This window comes from Pyrus communis, chromosome 3 (assembly GCF_041283825.1).
Source record: "Pyrus communis isolate YQ-2024b chromosome 3, ASM4128382v1, whole genome shotgun sequence".
NCBI classification, from domain to species: domain Eukaryota; kingdom Viridiplantae; phylum Streptophyta; class Magnoliopsida; order Rosales; family Rosaceae; genus Pyrus; species Pyrus communis.
Window position 1 is genome coordinate 1,953,762 of NC_142567.1, and position 17,601 is coordinate 1,971,362.

The 17,601-nt window shown below is 34.4% G+C and overlaps 1 long non-coding RNA gene and 1 pseudogene across 1 annotated transcript; both read left to right on the forward strand.

Annotated features, from left to right (window-relative positions):
* The first annotated feature begins 12,380 nt into the window (after window positions 1-12,380).
* LOC148697725 (uncharacterized) lies at window positions 12,381-16,875 on the forward strand (annotated as a pseudogene).
* LOC148697726 (uncharacterized) lies at window positions 13,085-14,010 on the forward strand. Its single transcript, XR_015960290.1, has 2 exons — window positions 13,085-13,428; window positions 13,881-14,010. It is a non-coding gene; the product is annotated as an uncharacterized LOC148697726 (long non-coding RNA).
* Window positions 16,876-17,601: the final 726 nt, after the last annotated feature.

Below are 17,601 nucleotides of genomic sequence, written 5' to 3' on the forward strand. Positions count from 1 at the left end.
ATGGACTTGGCACTAAATCCAGATATACAACCTGAGTTTGACAGTAGATAGATGTGGATACAAGTTCTGTCATGCTAAGTTTTGATGCCAATTCAACTACGAAATTCCATCGATGCCAATGTAAGATTCTAATGCAAGATTTCAACATTAGTGCCAGTGCAAGATTCTAATGTTAGTGTCAGCGTCAATGCCAGTGCAAGATTTCAATGCCAGTGTCAATGCCAAGTTTCAAATAAACTTCTGAACAAAAAAGCAAAAAATTCAATTTACCACATTCATATCACTCAAGTGGTCACCAGTCACACTAAAGCGATCATTACAGATGACAACTTCTTTAAAATAAAATAAAAACAAACACGCGGCCTTCAAGAGCCAATTTCTTTTCAATTTCCCAACAATGCAAGCACATCCCTCTCATGTTTTTTTATTTCCTTGTTCAACTGGAGGAGTTGGATGCTCCAATTAGATCCCACCTTCACTTCTTTTACAATTTCACAGTACAGTACTGTTCACCGACCTTTTCTCTTTCACCAAAAAACCCCATAATTGTCAATCGGATTCCACATAGGGTTTCCTGAGGGAGAAGTGAGTGCGATCTCTGATGGTGCGGCAGTGGATGCAGACGGTGGCGGGTCAGAGTTCAGGTAGGTGGACATGATGGTGGACATGATCTGGATTCGGTGAGGTTAGGTTGCTAGCGACAGTGATGCGGCTGCTGGGTGCAGATGCAGACGAACAGGTCCATGCGATGGGCAAGGGTCGGAGTCGCGCCTTGCCATAGAGTCCGGCTCCAGTGCGGCTCGACATTTCAGTACTACGGAACGAAAACAGCAACTTAAACGACGACAGAACAGAGAAGCAACAAATAGACAAACTGATACCCATCAAGATCAAATTTCGAAGGATCAAACTTGCTCTGATACCAAATTAAAAATCAGAAAATCAAATGAACGAAGAAACAAATTATTATTAAAATAGAATTGCCGAAAATGCTACAAACTAGATGCTTCATCTTGACTAGCTTATTAATAAAATAGTGAACTAAACATAATTCTTTTTTTGATAAAACAACCCTAATTGGGAATCCGGACAATAAAAAACCTAAATACTATTATTTTTCCAACGTCTTTCTACATATAACTCCCTCACCACTGAACTAACCACAGTATTTTGACACGATATAGATTGAGATTCCCGTTTCGAAGGACCGTCAATTCACTACAAGATTATCATAAAGGTTGGCCTAGTCACACGAAAGGCTACGGTGGGCTGTAGTCCAGGGAAAGTTTGTGGCAATATGTATATGTATTTTACTGTGTAGTCTAATAAAATAGACAAAAAAATCTGCAAGAAGAATTATTTTTTAATGAAACCAGCCCAGCGAGTATTTAGCACAACTAAAAATATAAAAATTATCATGAAAATTGTGTTACCATTTTGTTCAAGATTATTCTGCTTTGATTCAGCTAGCTTTATATAAGTTTCAATCAAATTTTTTTTTAATATTGCCTTTACATCTGCTTTCATTGTTTTGCTTTGTGCTAGCTGTGTGATTGTAATTGAGATGTCAAGTTTTTTATCTTCTTCTTGTGTTTGCATCTAAATATATGTAAATTTGATGATTCATTGTAATTTTTGCGGGATGCAAATGCAAAACTTAATTGAGTTCATACCAAGCAAATTTTAAGTATACAAATACATAAGTTAAACTTAAATTTTTTGCATACAATATGTATGTAACAACTGATAGTTATATATAGTGCATGGTCCTGTAGGAATGCATGTATTCTCAAGTAAGTAGCAAGACATGAGAAGCACAAACCGATAAATATGGCTGGAAAAAGAGCAAAAATGAACTTATAACAATGAATTTTCGACAAAAAAAATAAAAAAAAAAAAAAAACTTATAACCATGAATAAAAAGCTGATCAAGTTGAGTAAAGAAATTAATGACCTTAATTTAGTTAGATAGCATGAATATGACCTAGTTCAGCTATGACTAACCTTGACAGCATAGATTTCAACTGTCAACAATTTTCTCGTTGAGCTTTTCTAGATAGATGTTTAATTTATAAATCTGTTTTTATACTAAATTAGTAGAAAATTTAGCATCATCCTGGTCAAATTAATGTGTCTCAATTCTTGTTAAACGGATCTTTCATTTAACAACAGACCGTGTGTATTAACCAGCAGGTTCATCTCATTCGCCGCAAATATTAAGAAAATGAGTATCAATTAATAAACGTCACTAAAATTTTTATTAAGCAAGTGCAGACAAAACTGAAACATCTTCTTGAATCGCATGGATTGAATTCATAGAGCACTCAGTATCTCTTAATTAATGTGATTATAACTATACTAGTACGAGTTCTCAACATTCAAAGAAAAGTTTGTTAACTTGTTGGACTAGGGCGCACAACTTACATTTTCTTGGCTAAAAATGGCAGAACAATGCGTGGAGCTCTTCCATTAAAGACTTGACCTCCACTAAATTAAAATCATTCTATTGTCCAGCACTAAATTGGAGAGTAATGAGTGAGAGAGGGAAGATGGGGGTAAATTTGAAAATGAGTTCAAAATTGAGTTGGTCATATGCATTTTGCTTTTTTTAGACTGGAGGGCTTCAAATCCTAGAGTTAAGTATTCATACTCATCACTCTGCCCACTCTTATCACTGAACTGGCTAATCCCAGTGACTTAAATTGACAAAGTCATTTGAACACTATTCTCTTTGTTGAAGAATAGAATCTCACATAGAAAATATAACAAAATAATGTACAACTTATACATATATGAAAAATTCCAATCCTAATAACAATGAGAACTTTTAAAATAAAACCTCACACCTAGCATTGTCATAGGTGGCTTAGTTGAGGACAATATCAGTGATGTTGGTGGTGGATTTGGACCTAAAAAGTTTATTAGAGAAGGTTAATCTTCTTACACTTCCCTGACCCGATTTACTAGGCTCGAATTTTCTTCCTTAAGTTGGATTTTCGAAAAGTTTCGCTAACTCCAACTTGAGGATAGTGGTGGGCCTTCGAAAAGTTGTGTTAACTCTAGTAATGATGAAAGGGGTTTCGAAAGTTGCATTGGATCTAGCGAATAAATGATGACCAAGCTCTTGAAAAATTACGTTACGATTCATAGTGACCAATTCCCGATGCGGAAATTGGTTTTCGTGCGATCCCATTTGAGCTCACCCGTGAAGGGAGTGTTGAGAAATAGAATCTCACATAAAAGTATAACAAAATAATATATAATTTGTATATGACAAATTTCACTCCTAATATCACTGAGGACTTTTGTGATAAAACCTAACACCTAACAATTGTGGGATGTGAAGGTAAAAGAGTCCTACATCGGTGAAAGGAGAAGCCTTGTAAGGGTTTATAAGAGATTGGGTTACTCCCAATATTGCAATTGGTTTTATGGTGGAATCTCAACTTTTTTCATGGTATTAGAGCAGGTTGGCTTGTGAAGCTCAATGGCCACAAATGCTCCACGTCACCCAATTTATGTTATCGAAGTGTTTGGCTTGAAAACTCTCACACGTGATTAGGTGGCGTCTAAAAGGTAAAAGAGTCTCACATTGGTGAAAGGAAAAACCTTGCAAGGGCTTATAAGAAGTTGAGCTACTCCCCATATTGCCAATTGATTTTATGGTGGAACCTCAACTTTCTTCAACAACATGTGATTAAATTAAAGACAACATCGGTGATGTTGTTTATGAACTCATGCTAAGCCTAAAAAGTTCATGACTCCTCTACGTATTCTTGACATCCAACCATATATTAGCAGATCAATTGACACATGAACAAAAGGTAAAACCTAGATTATTTAGGTCTAATTAATTACGTTTTGGAATAATAGGCCATAGCACGATTGGCGCTCTCGATTTAAAACTAGTTTTGTTGGATATTCGAACTCTGGTTGGAATAATGATGCTTGCATCTTTCATCTTTTCAAATACGATTATTGACAAAACGCTCGATATCTATATGCTAATGGACACGAATCCAACCCGGGATTGAATAATATCGACGAATGAGGGTCACAACCACTAATGAAATTTAATTTAAGTGCCATATGCAAGACCATCGAAATAATATAATTTAAGTCGTTCTTGTAACACTTTTTATTTTGTAACGTTGGTAGAGATTCAAGTTTAAATTCCTCCTTTTGATATATAAAAAAATTGAAGTCAGTGTTCCAAATTTGTATTATCAAAAAGGAATACAGTAGCTTCCAATCATCACAAAGATTGATATATATGCTAAGTTTTAACCTTGAGCACTATTTATAGGTATAAAAACATAACATGAACTTTTGCGAAGTGAACTTACTTGTCAAGTAATACAAATTAGAATATATCTTCTTGTATACATCTCTGTGAATAACAATTTACGATATATACATTTTTATGTTTGTTGTTCTCATCTAATATAAGACTGTAAACCTTATAATATCTAAGTTATTTCAAGGTGATTTAAATAAGCATGGACGATGCCAGAGATCATGGATTGAGTCATGCATCCTCAAATAACAAAGTCACAAATTAAAAAGTTAAAGAATTTACAAAACAAATGCTTATATATTAATCTATAAGATTTTTCATATAACTCGTTACAATATCCATCAATGGGATACCTTGTTGTTAAAGTGTTGCATGACAACTTTATTATCAATATCATCAAATATCTCTCTATAGAAATAATCATGTTATCATTCATTTGTTGGTCTCCCATCAATTTCTCAATCGATTCTTTATAAATTTCATAGCCGAAAATGTTTTTTCAACGTTGGTAATATCAAATGAAAGAGTTAATGCTAATATCACAAGCAAGTAAACTAATAATACATCTTACTAATGTCAAAATCATGTACATTTTTTTCACCACGAGTGGAGGCATCCGCCCTAGGGCCAAAGTGACTCCGTCCTTGCAAGTGGGTGAAAATAAATTCCATAGTCTTTTTGACCTAGCCATGGCATCTTTCAATCATGTACATTGTGTACAATTGGAAAAGAGCAAATCCATTGGATTTGGGAGAGATGATGAAGAAGTTAAATTACTTTACTAAGTTTTGGTGGCGAGAGGGGACATATACCTACCAAATTATACCAATTGCCAAACAACTTTTTATCTTTCAAATCCGTGCCACGGAACCGGCAGACGTACATTTATTTTGAGTTGCAGGAAACTTTTTAGAGAAGGGATCTTCATTTTTTTTAATAAAAATAGGAATTAGTTATAGGGCCCACATCAAATTAAACTTTAACGATCTGAATCGTTTATTTTTCAAGTTGTACCTCATAGATCATCATTGCAAAATATTAGCCAAATCGGAAATGTTAAGACATCTAATTGAGTTCAAAGAAATTAACGAATACTTTGTTATATAAGAAACAATGAAATTTTATCTTGATAATTAAATAGGTAAATGAGTTCGGATTGAATTGAATTTCTGTAAGGATGATATATGAATCGAGACTTACAAAATAGATGGTTCAGATTGTTAAAGTTCGATGTGGTGTAGACCCCATACCTAATTCTTTTTTGGGGCTTTTAGATCCAGGTCCAAAAACGTAGAGTGTTTTTAGGATTATATGTTTTTATTTCTTTTATACTTATTTTATATTCTCTAAAAATATTAAAAATCAATTAAAATCTTCTAATATTATGCATTTTCCAACTCCAAAAATATATATTTAATATCTTATAAAAAAAACTAATATACTAACATAAATTTATCTGCAAAAAATTGTACCCTAACTCAAGTAACAAATATATGAATGTATATAATACCTATACGTGAGATATGAAACCTAATTAAAAGGTAGAAATAACATAACATAGCTACAAGCAAGACACATTAATCTGTGACATGTCGATTATAAAAAAAAAATATGTCATATAGGTAAATAAATATAATTAACCAATGATATAGGTTGATTATAAAAATTAAAAATAAAATCTATAAATGGGGTTTAAAAGCAGGAGGAATAACAAGAAATAACAAAAAGATAAATAAAAAGAAATAAACAAAGAGATAATTGTGAAGAAATTTGATTTTTATAATAAATCTTATCATTGAACAGATAACTATTGCTAATTAAATAATTAAATATAACAAATTAGATTTATTTTACTAAATTGGACTATTCCTAGCTCAAAAAATTGGACTTATATCAAGTTTCCTTTTTTTTAAAAAAAAAATGAAGATCCCTTTGCATAAAGGGCTTGTTAACTTGTATGTCAAACTCTTGTCTCTTTCTTTCGCCTTTTGCCTGATTTCCTTTTACTATTGCATCGTTATTGGTTGATGCACCATCATCCATTATCCACCTTGTACCTCTCAGAGAGGATCTTCGCTGGATCCTCTTTGTGAGGATTTCAGGGATCATCCAATCACATGCATTCATCGTACATCGTGCAGCTAGTTTTTGTCAGATACTGTTTATATTCAATTTTAAATAATAAAAATTACAATAATTTCTGACTGCACGATATACGATGAACGGATGTGATTGGAGGATCCTTAGAATCCTAACAAAGAGGATCTGACGAGGATCCTTCTGGGTACCTCTCACTCCCGGACTTGGACAAGAAACAAAAAAGATATTTTTGAGTGTGTTTAGAATACGTAGTGGTACCTTCATGTAATTTTACAATGAGAAATGTTAAAAAAAATCTCTAAAAAGTAGAACTTTTTATAGACTCTCTATCACCTCATGTTTATCAAGATGAACTTTACCGAGGCTAAGAATATACCAACTATTGAATCTTTGATGGAAATTTCTTTTACCTATTTCCCTAAGTAATGTATTAGTTAGCACAATTAATGTTGGAACGAGAATTGACGTTAAACTGTGAGGTGACAAAGAGCTCATGGAGAATCCCACTTTGAGAGTCTCATTAGCATTTTTTCTTATACATTTTTTTTAACAAACGATATTATCTACAGTAAGGGAGAGGGGTGAACTTAGCCTCACAATGGGTTAGCAATAATGTGGTTCAAATTCACTGTTAGTATTTTTCCTTAACAATTGGAGGAACACTTGAAAAAATAAACTTTCCACCAATTTTATGGCAGCATGTAGAGTACTGCTCCATGTTCCAAACACGCTAGAAAATCTCTCAAACAAAGAGTTAACCGTGAAACTCTTGACCGCAAATCCAATTATACATTACTCTAGTACAAATCATACTTCGAGGTACAGTAAAGTTTTTTGTTAATGTAAAAATTTTGAGTTAGTACTGAATCATGATAAGTAAGTTGAAGTTAAAGATAATTGATGGTCAGGTTATTGTTTTCGTGTTTTATCTTGGAATAGAACTTGAATTTTATTGATATCATCCAACTGGTTATTAGGTTCAAATATCAGAAGAGAAGTACGTGGTGGCTTGTTTTGGTAGATGGGATATTTTTCTGCAACTCACTGCCGTCGCAAGTTTAAAAACTCCCTCTCTATATAATGTAGTTTAGAATAAGATTATGACTTGTATTAATAAAGAGAATCTATGAAGAGAAAGAAAAAAAAACAGTTTGTTCTATCTTTTTTATTGGGAGAGAGAAAGGAGAAATTGAACCTAGAGTTTTGAGTGTAGAATGAACGTTTTCAACTGCTTGAGCTACAAGTTCCTTGTGAATTTGCTTTATCTTTCACAAAACAATGCGGGTATTAGGTATAATGAAGACTATAAATTACTTGCTCTTGGCTTAAGAAATACAAATTTCTAAATCACAATGATTGATGGTAAGAAACAATTAACCACTCGGTGATCAACATTTTGAAAATGCAGTAGTGGTAAAAATGATATTATCATTACAGAGATTGTACACACTTCACATTGCAAACATGACATTCCCCTCGGCTTTAGATTTTAATTATCTGTTAATTTATTTAATTAAAAAAAATGTACGAAAATCACTTACTTATCATATTTGTTTACCATGTCTTATAGAAATAAAATTGTTTTTACTTACCAAAGTATGCCGAAAACACACACACATACCAATCGTATTAGAAAGAAATAACACTTTTTTAAATTATAACTAAATAATTTTACAACAGTCACTTAACACTGGTATTCCTTTTCACTTGCAAGTGAGAAGTGTTAGGTTTAATTTTCGCCAAAGCAAATATGAACCATATTATTACTAGCACATTATGAGGCTAAGCATACCCCCTCTCCCCTATAGGATAGATAATATCGTTTTTTCAAAACAAAAAAAATTGTACAACAAAAATAATATAAATAATCAAATTCACAATACTATTCTAAACCTTTGCCATTTATAATTGGGTTATACAGCACAAATATGAAATATCATACATTTTTTTTAAATTAGAAAAAAAAAATCATGAATCAAAAACCTTCCCAGGTTCTCTTGTAACCCAAAAAAAATCAAGTATTGGTTAGTTTTTTTTATATATATTTATCCCGATGCCACTACTTATTGTGAGAACCCGTATTTTGATTAGGTTTATGTGAAGTTTTAAATTAGAAAGTGGGATCCTTCCCCACTGTCGTCAATCGGTCTCTCCATACCATAATCATTTTTTATAGGGATCTTTAATGAAAATGACTTCTCAACACTTTTAATTAACCAAAAATCATCTACAAACTTTATTTAATAAAAAAAACTTAAACTTTAATAAAAAGGATTCAAATTTTAATGAAAATGACAAAAGTTTTACATAATAATAATAAATAAATAAAACAGCCAACACATTTTGACACACTGAACCACGCATCACATCACACACATTCACATACTCTCCCACACTCAATTGTTCAACCTCTTTCTCTCTCCGATCAATTTTTCTCTCATTTCACCTCACCCATCCACGTCAACTTTTTTTTTTTTTTTTTTCACCTCTCCCCACTCTTCTCTCTCCTTTCACCTCACTCTATAAACAATTTTTTTATTTTTTTATTTGTTTATTTGACTATTCTTTCAATTTTTTTAGAACAAACTAAGTAATAATATTACAAGATCAAAAATAAAGAAAATTTTCATTATTCAGTTTTATGAACACTAATACTGTCACTATTTATTAAACAGAATATTGACTACTTCTTAAATTTGAACACTATTTCTTAAACTGAACATTGACTACTTCTTAAACCGAACATTATTTCTTAAACTGAACATTAACTACTTCTTAAAATGAACATTATTTCTTAAACTAAACGCTGATTATTTCTTAAACGGAACACTAATACTATCACTATTTCGTAAACTGAACACTGACTATTTCGTAAACTGAACACTAACTATTTCTTAAACTGAATGTTGGTACTATTACTATTTCGTAAACTAAACACTGACTATTTCTTAAAATCGAACACTAGCACTATCATTGTTTTTTAAACTGAACACTAAAAGGTTCAAAATTTGAAGCTCTCTTGTCATTATCATATGAGCCACTGACAATAATATTTATATTCTTACAGAGTTAGAATAATGATATTCACATTCCTATTTGTTCTCTAACATTATTCGAACAATTTATTTGACTTCCCTTTAATTTATTCAACAAAAGCATAAATGAAAGATCAGAAAAGCTAATGTGCTTTCATTGTGGAAAGTAATGTAATATTTTTTTTATTTTTAGGTTTTAGCTGGTTAGGGTTAAAATTAATAAAGAATTCCATAATTTGAACATGAGGTGATGATGAGATGCTACCCCACGTGTAGGGCTAAGTGGTAGTCATGTATTGATGTCAGCAATATTTTTTTTAATCTCAAATTTCTCTCTCTCTCTAAAATTTTTGGGTTTGTTGATGTCATTTTCCTTCCCGATGAAATATTTAAAAGGTAATTTGTGTGCTGCTTTTGCACTGTTGGTTTTTTGTTGAATCAGTAGATGCTTGCTTTCGCACTGCTAACGTGCACACGCGCTTTGGGTTGAATAAGTTTTTGTTTTTTTTTTTATCTCTTGTCCTTATCATTAAATAAAATTTATTAGGTGACTTTTTTTTTAAACTCAAAGTTTTGAGGTCATTTTCATTAGTTTTCTTTTTTTTCATATTATTTTATTACCACGAGGGCATTTAGAATTAGAAACCTCATTGTGGATTAAACATTTATAGCTTTTAGATTTTTTATTAAACATTTTCCTACATTTTAGGTGCCACATATATTATAAGTAGCATTTTATTAATTCAAAATTACACAATTTTCCATTATATATAATGTACCAATTAATTAATAATTATTATATTAATATTCCAAATCTCCTAGAATCTAGTAGACATATGTTTTAAAAATCTAAGACCTATTCAAATCTGATCTATTTCTGCTTCTAACGTGATATATACTTCTGTCATTTTCTTCCACTACCATTCAACAATCTTTTCATGCCATTTCTTTGCTTAGGTCAGCGTACACTCTTCCGTTCTCCCTTGTCAGTTATATTCATTTCCTTTGTATTTTCATTTTATGCACCTCTTGATTTGAGTATCCGTACCATGGTACATTTGAAAAATAGATTCTAGTGGTAGATGGTATTAGTTATGTTTCAATTTAGCATTATACATTTGAGGATCCTTACCATGGTACATTTGGAAAATATAGTCTAGTGGTAGGTGTTAAAAGGTACGTTTTAATTTAGCATTGGTACATTTCTAGCCGATATGTTGGTACGTGTCAATTTGGCATGGGTACATTTTTATCAGTAGCGGTACATTTCAATTTGGCATTGGTATGTTTTAAGCCAATATTGGTACATTTCAAATTGGCACATGTACATTTCTATCAGTATCGGTACGTTTCAATTTGGCATTGTTACGTCTCAAGCCAATATTAGTACGTTTTAACATGACATGAGTACAATTCAAATTAGGCATATGGATAGACGGAGAAACGCACATGAACCATATAGTGTTAGATCCCACATCGACCAACGGAGAGGGGGTGATGTGCCTTATATGTACATGCTCCCCTCCCTATAGCACGAGGCTTTTTGGGAACTCATTGGCTTTGAATTCCATCGGAACTCTGAAGTTAAGCGAGTTCGGGCGAGAGCAATCCTAGGATGGGTGACCCACTGGGAAGTTCTCGTCTGAGTTCCCAGAAACAAATACGTGAGGGAATGATAAGCCCAAAGTGGACAATATCATGCTATGGCAGAGTCGAGCTGGGATGTGTCAGAATGGTATCATAACCACTCTACCGTTTGGTGTGAGTGTGCCAACGAGGACGTCGGGCCTCTAAGGAGGGTGGATTGTAAGATCCCACATCGACCAACGGAGAGGGGGTGAAGTGTCTTATATATATGTTCCCCTCCCTATAGCACGAGACCTTTTGGGGACTCCCTGGCTTCGAATTCCATTGAAACTCTGAAATTAAGCGAATTTGGGCGAGAGCATTCCCAGGATGGGTGACCGCCTGGGAAGTTCTCATGTGAGTTTCCAGAAACAAAACCGTGAGGGCGTGGTCGAAGCCCAAAGCGGACAATATCGTGTTACGGTAGAGTCGGACTAGGATGTGACAATTTGGTATCAGAGCCACTCCCTAGCCGGAAATGTGTCGACGAGGACATCGGGCCCCTAAGGGGGTGGATTGTTAGATCCCACATCGCCCAAGGGTGAGGATCATATATGCCTTATATGTACATGCTCACCTCCTTTAGCACGAGGCATTTTGGGAGCTCACTGACTTCAGATTCCATAAGAACTCCGAAGTTAAGCGAGATTGCGCGTAAGCAATCCCAGGATGGGTGACCCATTGGGAAGTTCTCATGTGAATTCCCAGAAACAAAAACGTGAGGGTGTGGTTGAGGCCTAAAACGGACAATATCGTGTTACGGTAGAGGCAAGGACGGGATGTGACAATTTGGTATCAAAGCCACTCTCTGGCCGAAAGTGTGTCGACGAGGACGTCGGGCCTCTAAGGCACATCACCCCCTCTCTGTTGATCGATGTGGGATGTGTTAGAATGGTATCAGAGCCACTCTGTTGTATGATGCGAGTGTGCCGACGAGGACGTCGGGCTCCTAAAGGAGGTGGATTGTAACATCCCACATAGACCAACGGAGAGGGGGTGATGTGCCTTATATGTATATGCTTCCCTCCCTATAGCACGAGGCAATTTGGGAACTCAATGGCTTCAGGTTCCATCAGAACTTCGAAGTTACGCGAGTTTGGGTAAAAACATTCCCATGATGGGTGACTCACTAGGAAGTTCTCGTGTGAGTTCCCAGAAACAAAACAGTGAGGGCGTGGCCGGGGCCTAAAGTGAACAATATTGTGTTACGGCAGAGCCGATCTAGGATGTGACATATGTGCAATCCTCTTCTTTAATGGAACGTCCTCTTTGTTCTTCATGAATCCGTTTGGAGAGACTCCTTATTTGGGAAAGAAATCAAGATGTTTGTAGTTTTCAAATGGCATAGTAATCATAAAGATCACAACATACAAAGCAAGAGTTCTTCTTTCAGCACTAAAATGAAACAATGATGGATTCTTCTCAATCAGAAAATCCTTAATGCTCTACTTGAACCAATATTATGGTTACACCATTCCTTAAAGCAACATAACCAATACTTGTTGAACCATGAAACGTACCTCAAATTTGCAAATCTCTGTCGAAGATAAACAACATGAGGTACAGATAATATATAAGTGAAAGTGAGTTGCAACAGAAAAAATAAAAAAAATTGTTCAAAATTCAAAATTCAAGAGATAATATTGATTATTTAATAGTTAATATCCATTAATAATCCCTTAAAAATGGACAGATAATTTTGATGATTTAATAGTTAATATTAATATATTTCTTAAAAATGGGCATAAATTATGGCATGTAAAAAAAACATCCATCGACTAAAAAGATAAAGTGAGAAATCAACATATAATATTTTTCATTTAAAAGAAATAAACTAATAATATGTAAATAAAAAATTTCAAAATACTTAGGTGGCCATTAGTTCAAGAATTTTGATCAAATCCTTAAAAGGCACAAAAATTTAATTAAAAAAATGTAGAAAAAGTGGGTGCATTCTAATTTCCCTTTTTCCATTATATATAACAATCATTCCAGTATTTCATTATTTTACCAAAAGGCAATACAATCATCACACCTTCTCTCTCTCTCACGCTACCTCCCCTCTCTTTTCCCCATTTTCAGCCGAACCACACACACACTTCTTCTCTTCCCACTGACTTCCAATCAACTCTCCCCTTTCTTTTTATATTTTCTGCCATCCCACTTCGTCTCTCTCTATTTTACATCTCTCTTTCCGTCAAACTCTCTCTATCTTCTGCACGCACAGAGAGGCCGAGACCCGAGTGTCTTACAAGTAAGAGAGCAAGTGCTCTCCTTTGTTATCATGCAAAGGAGTTAGTCAGTATGCATGAAAGCTTGAGTTTTGGAAATTTTTAGATGGGTTGTCTTGTCAAAGATCGGATTATCAAGGTAAGTGGTTTATGTAATGTGTTGCAAATTATACTTATTTTTAAATATTTTTATTTCAAGTCAAGCATGTTGGATTTGTGAGGATGCTTTCGGAATTATTAATATAGTGATATGTGAATATTTGGAATTGTTCATGAAGCATGAGAACTTCAGTGTTGCATTAATCCGAGGAATAAATGTAAACTGCACACGGGGACATTAGGGTAGAATGGCCAATAGGAGGGACATTAGGGTAGAATGGCCATTAGGAGTCATGTGGTGAGTTACTATTTATGAAGGATATAATGAACACGTAAATGAATAATGTAATATGGCACCATGTGCAAGATGATTTGTTATTATTATTGTATTTTCTATGGTGACTAAAATGAAATCGCTTGACTAACGTATTACATATTCTACTCACTGAGCGACGGTACTTGTTGCTCACCCCTCACCTATTTATTTTACAGATGAGTTATTTGACAAGACTGATGCTAGATGAGCTGAGTTTGGGATTAAACAAGGGATTTAAGAGTTTTCTTATTTTTGTATACTCTGTAAGGATTTTGTAATAATTACTTGTATAAGAGAAGTTTTTAAGTTCTTGGTTTCTGGCCCCGTCGACCGAATCATGATATTGAAGGATGGACAGCTATGGAAATGTATTTATTAGTTCAAGCAAGTACATGACCTAGGAGACCAATATAATGTTTGAACGGCTACCAATCTGCGAGAAACTGAGACATGCACTCGTAAAAAGTTTTTTATATATAAAAAAATAAAAATAAAAATAAAATAAAAAATAAAAAAAACCTCAAGCACTTGTGGTTCTTAATTAAGCATGTATGCGTTTGGAGATAAGATTCATGTCTCAAGCACAATCACAGATACATACAGAGCGGATTGATAGCAAGGTAATACACGTACACTCCGTCTCCATTCAACTCAGTGTTGCAATGCTCTCACTCGCCACTTAATCCTAGGTCCACCTGGAACACTTTTGTGGGAAGTACGGTCCGTCGGCTTGTCCTTCCTCCGGAGAACCCAGCCCGAAGGGCCGCTAGGTAGACGCTTAAAGCTTGAAGTGAGCTGAACTTGTCTTGTCCAGAATAGGATTGGCAAGAAAAGTATGATATTTTTAGTTGGTCATTCACGACTCTATGGTGTAGTGACAGCTACGGTTATTTGTCAAGATGTATGAAGTTTAAATTTCAAGAACAATAGTTGAATTTAAAAATTAAAAAAAAAGAGAAAAAATTGGGTTGGGCCAGGTTCAAATTGAGCCGTCATTGCTTGTTTATTAACTGCAGATGCCAAGCAGCCAATCTAGACCTCTGAGCTAAGGTTCATTTCATATCAGAAAAAATTGGAGGAGACTTCCAATAGTTGCTGCTTGTTGATGAAGCTAATTCCTGCCTATGATCACAGAGACACAGAACCTGGACAATCATTTAAGCTAAAACCCTAATTACTAGCAAATGAGAAATATGTCATAGGCAGGTTGGAGCTCTTTCTCCCTAGTCATGTCCATGGTGTTTTGGATAAAGAAATTTAGTTTCTCTTGGGATCTTGGTTATGTTGTGCAACACTGCTTTATATTCTGGTTCTTTGTCATCCTTCTTGGTGTCTTTGGGTCAAAGTGAATATAGATGGGCTTGCTAAGGGAAACCCAGGTCGTACAACACTACAACTTGCGGTGGGTTTTTTTTTAGTATATGGGATGTTTTTTTAGTGGTTTCTTCCTGAGCTTTGGGAAATCAAGATGTCATCCTTATTTTTGTGTTGGCTCAACTGTGTGGTTGGCAAAATATTTAGTTTGAAAGTGACCCTTCCAGTGTAATCTTTTGTTTTGCTTCTGACTTTTTTTCTCCTTTTTGGCAGCTTCAGACTTGTTGGAAAATTGTCTCTCCCTATTGCAGTACATGGTTTTTTGTTGTTCACAACACACACACACACACACATATTTCAAAAAGGCAATAATATATGACTCTTTGGGAAGTGTTTTTAAAATGATTAGAAGTATTTTTGGTAAAGATGTTTATAAAACCAATCCTTTGTAATTATCCAAGTGAATCCTAGAAAACACCTTAAGTGTTTCCTGCAAGAAACACATATCTGGTGTTTCTTTAAAAAAAAAAAAAAACACTTAAATTGCTTTTAAAACTCAAAATCAATTTCATCAAAAGCACTTTTAGTCATTTTAAAAATACTTCCAAATGAGCCTATAATTGCTGACAAAAAAGAGGAAAGTAAAAAAAGAGTACAAATTAATAATATGTTTAGTAAAAGCAAAGTAAAAATATAATAGAAATAAAATCCAAATCAAATTGAAAAAAAAAAAAAATATATATATATATATATATATATATATATATATATATATAGAAGTAGACACATTTATGCTAACTAGCTAGGATTTCCTCTTTTATAAAACTAAAAGACAAGGGTAAATTACACTTTCATACCTTAAGTTTGAAGTCTATTTTAATTCCTTACAACATCTTCAAAACATTTCACTTTCATACCTCACGTACTATTTTATTTCAAAATAATACCTCTGTTACATTTTCCATCCATTGATGTAAATGCTAACGTGGTTGCCACATTTGTGCTATGTGGCTACTACATTTGTGCCACGTGACTAAAAAATAATTTTTAATGCATTTAAAAATAATTAATTAAAAAATAAAAAACCCCACAACCCCATCCCTTACCCTTCCTCTCAACCCCACCCCTTTCTTTGACAATCTCCAACTTTTCCTCCCCGGCCTCCGTCTTCTTCCAACACCACCAGGACCACCACTACTACAATCAGCAAATCCACAACCACCACCACCACCGATCAGTGTCCGTCCGGCTTCCTCCTCTTCGTCTCTGTCCGTCCAATTCTCCATCAACCACCGCTCGATATCTCCTAACCATCATTCGAAACGATCCATCGCCGTTTCAAAGATAACCAGACTGATTTTGATGCCAAAGTAAACATGTATATGCTCACTGACGTCGCATCCAGGATCGTTTCGCTGTAGCCTTCACAAGAACCAAGAAGGGAGTCAAAACACCAAATCTTTCCTGTCGAACAGGTTGAATATGCGCATATCCGCTATAATGAACTCGCTGGTTCAAATCAGTGGAGTCGAAGGCGAGTGGGTGAAGCGAGCCTTGATCACCCTGATTCGACCTTGTGCTCACCAGCAGCGGTGGAGAACTAGGTTTCAATTGAACTTCCTTGGCGACCCGCTTCACTCGAAAACCGTCGAAGTGGTGGATGTGGTTCGGAGAACTCGGGGAGAAATCGGACCTCGAGGAACCAGCTGGAAGGCGGCGGCGGGAGGTGAGCTAGAGGGAGAGGAGGAAGAGGGTGATTGCCCAGATCCCCCTTTCAATTTTTTATTTTTTTTGCTGAGTTGGCATGACGTGGCAGATGGATATCCACGTGTGCAAGTTTTGGAGGGAATGGGCTGACGTGTAACAGGGTCCACTAATGCCACGTCATCATGTAACAAACCAATGGATAGAAAATGTAACGGAGGTATTATTTTGAAATAAAATAGTACGTAAGGTATGAAAGTGAAATGTTTTGAAGATGTTGTAAGGAATTGAAATAGACCCCAAACCTAAGGTATGAAAGTGTAATTTACCCTAAAGACAAATACCCCATTTTGGGAAAGAAAAAACAAAACCCTTGTGCCTAATGTCTTGAATTTGACTAATGTGTTGAAGTTCAAGATGTTGTAAGGAATTGAAATAGACCCCAAAACTAAGGTATGAAAGTGTAATTTACTCTAAAGACAAATACCCCATTTATGGGAAAGAAAAAACAAAACCCTTGTGCCTAATGTCTTGAATTTGACTAATGTGTTGAAGTTCACCAGATTAATTAGTTGGAGTTTTATATGGTATAAGTCCTATAGGAAGGAAAGGGAAAATTTAAATAGAAAAATGGAACTGTTATAACTTGTACTCTAAAGAAGTCTTACTTTAGGTAGAATTTCTCTCTTATATTTTTCTGCAATGACATTTCTTATCAATAACAACTATCTTAAAAATCTCATAACTTCATAAGTGACTTTTGGAAATTTATTAGTGTGTCTAAAATACAATCATGTAACATTATTATATAAATCTTAAATTCATTTTTTAAATATATATTCTCTAAAAATAAGTCATATCGATTAATACTGTCCAATT